Source organism: Seriola lalandi, unplaced genomic scaffold (assembly GCF_002814215.2).
Source record: "Seriola lalandi dorsalis isolate HSWRI2012SDOR001 ecotype SW California unplaced genomic scaffold, Sedor1 jcf7180002054585, whole genome shotgun sequence".
Taxonomy (NCBI): domain Eukaryota; kingdom Metazoa; phylum Chordata; class Actinopteri; order Carangiformes; family Carangidae; genus Seriola; species Seriola lalandi.
This window is the reverse complement of record NW_019525138.1, coordinates 340,871-347,206: the sequence shown is the minus strand read 5'-3', so window position 1 is coordinate 347,206 and position 6,336 is coordinate 340,871.

The window sequence follows — 6,336 nt, the reverse complement described above, 5'->3', positions numbered from 1 at the left end:
AACTACACTTGTTTATTGCCAATGCATGAGCATATTGTAATGCAACTTAAAACCTTTCCTGACTCTCTCAGTCACCTAAGTTTAGCTCTGTCTGACCCAAACAGCTGATCTGCAGCATAATGCAATGTGCGCCATAGGTGTGGATATGGTGGTTGAATGGTTGAGAAAATGTAGTGCCAAAAGAAAATGGCTGTTTGGCGGAAAGATAACGTGGTGGAAATATTAAATATAGAGTGTATACATTATTGCAGCTGGCCCTGTCCACAGCAGTAAATTACTCAGCTTCTGTGGCGGTGCTCCTGACTTCTTGTCCAAACTGGGAGTACACTGACTCAAATCTTCTGCAGGTCTGGATGTGAAGAAGCAGCCCTTAACCTGATTTCTGACCACCAGACAGCTGCTTGAACCCTGGAGCCAAACTCTGTTTTTCTACTAAATCTCTTGGGAATTTATAGGAACAATGTGTGGGTGATGAAGACATACTTTTGTAGTGTTGTGAGAGTGGTAGCAGAAAGTCCTTGCAACAGAAACTACTTTTTCCTTCCATAGACCTTTTTCACAGCAGACATTTCAACTTGTCACAGCAGGAAGGACAGCGGTGATACTGATTAAAGGTTCTGTAGACGATCATCACTGCCACTAGATGTCGTACTAGACCACCAGCATATCAGCCTGTTGGGTACACCTCTGGACACAACCCCCCTCCTGGCATGTTCTCACACAGCAGGCTGTTACAAAGCACGGTGAAAGCGGCCACTAAACACAAAAGAAGCACAACTGAATAAAGTTACCATGTACACAAGAGCCAACAAAAAAAACAATATAACCACAACCATTAGCCCATGCTTGCATTGCAGTGATATGCCCCACAGCAATGCTGACAGCTAGCAACAGCAACATTTGCCAAACAAATTCAAAATAAAGGGTAACAGCATCTGAGGCCTTCGGCTGTCATTAAGTTGGACCAGTGTGTTAGCATAATAATTTATAATATGATGCATATCATCAAGCTGGTTTATAGAGTTGATAAGAGCAATGACACTTAACCAAAACAGTAATGTGCTATAAATCCCAACCATTAGTTAATGACTAGCTAGCGCCATAGAGCTGTAACGGCAGATAATTCTCTGTGGGTTGATCAATACAAATGACCCCTCTCACATTAAGCTCTGTCATTTGAGCCATTGTTAATAGAAGCTATTGGATTTCCAGTCTATATTGCAAGAATTATCATTAGAAACGTAACATACCATACAGTAGTAATAATCCCAAAACAATTAGGCCTACATGTAGCTGATAAGATAAAACGTAACAGTGTTTATTGATGCTGTGCATTTACTTCATTTCATCATCTGTATCTGACGATACACAACTCCAAATTCAGGCATTTTGAATTGAGTTTAAAACAACCAGTGTGATGCTAAGTGATGGCACCAAACATACAGCCACTGTATTTGGACCTCTGTAATTTCAGAAACTGCTCCGCACTGGTAGTGTTTACAATAGGGATCAACTGATTATTGGCTTGGCCGATTATCGGTGGTATTGTTATGTTTTCTTAACTGATAGCCGATAAAAAAATCTCTGAGTAGACATGTTACACTTTGTTAATATTTTTAAAAAAAAAAGGGGAGGGGGGAACGCCCAGAGGGAATTTCATTACTTCTGGCATACTGTGACCTCACAAAACATGTTTTTGGCCATAACTCACAAATTCATACACTAATTATGATGCAATTTAACTCAAATCTCTATAAGGATAATATTAAGTGAATACATTTTACATCCAAATGGTCAAAGGTGAACTAAACTCTGACATAATAATGTTCTGCAAGCTCTTTTGGCAATTATTCAATGTTGTAACTCAGGAAGGGGAGATTGTGACCATATTTCCTGCAACTTGGCTGGTTGGCAGAGGAATACAACTGTGAGGTGGTAATTCTAGATTTTGTTTCTCTCACCTTGACTCCTCTCTCACGCTGTGATCCTCTCCTCCACCAGCACTTTCCACTTGTGGCTGAAACTAGGCGTACTCTCAGTCCTGACACATTAACAGTATCATGCCAGTAACAAGAAATTAACATTTTTTTCCCATATTAGAAGAACTAATGATGTCTGCACTCTTTCACCTGTCCTCGCAAACTGTCTTAATAAAAAAAATGCAAAAATAATCTGATTTGAAACGTTTCTGCAAAAAAAAAAAAAAAAACATACATGATGGGATGCAACGTTAATTTAGGGAAACTTTTTATGAAGTTGGGTGCTCTTGGGTGTAAAAGATAATATTCACTTAGCTGCAAGATCACGTCGCCACCCTTTTTGCAAGGAGAATATCCAGTGCGTTCTTATTCTTCTTCTTTGGCAATTGCGGAATGGCTCTGCCTAATGCATGGATAACGATACAGCACCACTACATTGCCGTAGTGGCCTACAGCCACAATTGCACTTACAGACGTCAAATCCACCGAGTACCGAGAAAACAACTACTAGAATTTTGTCAAGAAGTCGAGGCAGCATCAAATTTGACAGAAGTGGCCGCCTCGCAATTCTTTATGCAGGGTGTGGCTTCAGGCTCTCCACTCCACTCACCAATCGGCTCACCTGTTCCTGGTCAACTAACTGGTATAAGAAGCCCGTTCAGATCTCCACTTTTCACCACATTGTTCCGTTCACCTCAGTGGTACAGACATCGGCCAACTCTCCAGAGTTTTCTTGTGACTATTTTGATCTTCGTGTTTTTTGCCTTGTACTTACTTTGTTGATCTGCATGTGCCTCAGGTCTAGACCTCAGCCCGCCACCATTCAGCCTTACTCACCGTCTGCCAGCCAAGCCTGCTCTGAAGACGCTCTGCCTCTCACTGCCTGCCCCTCTCCCTCACCACTACTCCACCTTAGTGCTTGATTCCCTGGCCATCTCCACACTCCTCAGCCCACTCCTCCCTTTCACATTTTTAGCTTCTGTAATATGTAATATATTACAGAGGTATACCGGTATACTGTAATATATTCCGTAATGTGGCCATACCCTTTCTGCACTGTGTCTCTGCATTTGAGTATAGGAAAAAAGCCTTAAATTATGACAGACCCATGGTGCAACTTAACTCACTCAGCTCTAATCAGTCAGTCACAGATATTCACAGATGTAGTGCTGGCCCCTGGCCGGTACAGCCAACAATGCACAAATTGAATGGCTATATGACTTCCACATGTCTCTGTATCTGTTTTATTCATCTCTAATAGATGGTGTAAAGCAAAGCTTCTTACCTACCCAACACTCACTGACAGATTACATTTAAAGGTTTCCCTTCACATCCAAATGTATCAGATACACACCCCTCTGGCTCCTTTAAGGCCAAACTGGGGTCCAAAGGATCACAGGGGGAGCGCAAGTCTTTGTCTGCTCTGAGGCTGTGATGTCAAAACTAGTTCCATTGGGAAAGACTAATTTGCTTAACAAATAAACTTTTATTGACCTTAACAAGATGACTGCCGCGACGTTGGAACTGGAGAACGCCAAACAGCCACAGGGACAGGCAGACGGGAACCAGGAAGAGAACAGGAAGAACTCGGGGACAGAAGGCTGAGGCATTTCCCTGGGCAGAGACGAGGCAGGATGGTCAGAGACAAGCAAGTCGATACCAGGAAGTCAGTCCGGAGAAAAACACTTGAAAGTCTTGCGTGGGTACAAAGAACAATCTGGCAATGAGTGAATGAAGCGGGGATGCATAAATACTGGCTTAATGAGTGATGAGATGCAGCTGGGAGCCCAAGGTGGAGCTGATGAGATAGGTGATGCTGGCCAGTGGGAGTGAGACGGAGGCAGGGTAGTTGGAAAATTACTGAAGCCCCAGGTGAAGGCAGAGCAAGCTGTGAAAGTCTTTCTGATTGACTTATGCTAAACTTCATATTTGGACATGTTAAATAAAATCATAATAACAAACTTACTGGATCAGCAAAAGTCTGTAAATAAAACTATTTAAAAAGATATATTTTTTGGTCCTCAATCAAAAATCATAGGGTACTTCATAGGTGTAGTGCAACACTCCACCACTTCCAAGTGAGGGAATAGAATATTCAAATTTATAATCCAGTGATTATTGAATTCATAAATAATTTTTTCTGCATTTGAAGATCCGGTCATCACTAAAACATGTTTCATGCAAAGGAACCAATGAAAACAAATAGACTGGTTAAAGTTGTCATATTGACATGTAAGTCGTACTGGTGGATTTCGAGAGGCCAACTCATGCATTGAGTAACAGGCAAGAAAACATTCCACCTTAAAAGTTAATCATAGCTGCCGATAGCCTCTGAGCAGCACAGTGAATTAAAGAGAATTAAAGATATGATGTTTTTTTAATAATATATTTATATATACAGTAGATATAGACATATCATGAGCAAACTAAGCAATCAACGACATGACTCCGTATTTCCACCTTGGAATTTCAGTGAACCAATGTCAATCTCATAAAAACAGATTCAGACAGCCAGGAATGCATACGTCATATACGTATGGAACCAATCCCTTCAATTTGCGGGGACAGGGGCGGGGCTAAACAAACCTGAAACCTTTTCCGAAGAAAGAGAGAGTTTGCATTAGCCCAACAACTAACACTGTGTCAGATACTGTCAGTTGCGAGCTAATAAACAGTATTAACAAATAAAAGATGCTAATTACGCAAATCGTTCTCATATGTCTGGTAATCACCACTTTTGGTCACCAAAGACTCCTCATCTGAATCTGGCTCTGACGGATGCTGAAACTTGTCACTCTGATATTTCCCCCAATTACCATCTGGATACACTCTGCTCCTTCACCAGTCAGTACCTGAAACCTTGTCAGTACAGAGAGCTGCTAACTTACAAGCTAACAAACAACATAAACAAATAACTTTGCTTACCTTTGTGATACAATAAACTCAAAAACTACTGAGTCTGCGTCTGACTGAGGCTCAAACATGTGGCTGAGTCTCTCTGATGTTTTCTCTGCTATCCATCTCAATACGCACTGTTGTTTCACCTGTCAACCTAGCGCAAGCAGTGGTGGTGGGCAGGGCACAAGGTCTGATCCAGATTTCTCAATGAGGAAATAAGCGTAGATGTGCTTACAGCCCCAGTTTTTTGTTTTTATTTCTACTTTTTATGTGGGAAAACACTTTAAAATATTTTTCTATCTAGTTATCTTTAACTAGTAAAAGACAGCAAAAATCCTTTTATTCATTGTTTACTCTTTTGACAGTTTCTTTGGCTGTGAAGCATTTGCAAAGAAACATTACAAAGCCAGCTGTTTTCCTAGGCTAGCCAATTAGCTTAGCTTGACCTCTGCCTGCACTGCAGCTTTTCCTCAAAATGGATGTTTTGAAAATGGCTTTGTTCGCTCGGCAAAAGTAAATGAAATGATTCAAAATACAAAGTACTAGTGTTCACTCACCTATTGCTTAATGCCATGCTAAATACAACCTGCTGCAGGAAAAAAAGGAAAACTAACTCTTTTTCCACTACAGCCTCAGCAAGCTGATGTCTCTGTTGCAAAAGATGTTGAGACAACAGTGGAAGCGGTAGGCATTTTTCCCTGTTCTATACTGGGGTTATCCTGCCCTCCACGTGTGTTGAGATTGCTTGCATAGTTAAAATGTTTATCAACCTCATCTCTTCAAAAGATCTTCGGGTTTACAGTACAAGTAGACACACCAGCGTCTTGTGTCAAGATATCAAAAAGTTGAATTCAAGTGAAATAGCTATTTGAATGGAGTTTCTACGACAAATGGTGTGGGACTAAAAAACGGATCTGAAGAAATATAATAAAAAACAATAATAATAATATTAATAATAATAGCTACACAAAGCAATTTCCCGAGAAATTGCGTTGGAATTGCTGCTTCTGCCCAAGCTAAAGCTAAACTGCATTGCTGGCTGCTGAGAAAAATCTGAAGCTGAGCTTAATTTTTAAATGCCAGCAACTGATATTTTAAATCGAGTCACAACCAACTCCGTCTGTCTCAAGGATATCTGGTGATATGTTCAAAGATGCACTGGCAACAAGTGGCAGCAAGTCAAGCAAGGCATTTAATGTCAATGTTTCATCTGACGATGGAGAAAATAATGTACACAAAGGAAGAACTCCTGGCTTTAAAGTTTACCAGATATGGAGTTAAACATTCCATACTGGCTGAGCTGAAGAAGCTGTACTGTGGAAGCAGAGCCAGGTGTTGGGTCTGAGCTCTACCTCATGAGCTGGACACCAAATATGTTGGATTTCGGTTGTTTATCAATTTATTGGCTATCATAAATTAAGAAAATATGAATATTAAAAATATTAATATTAAATAATAA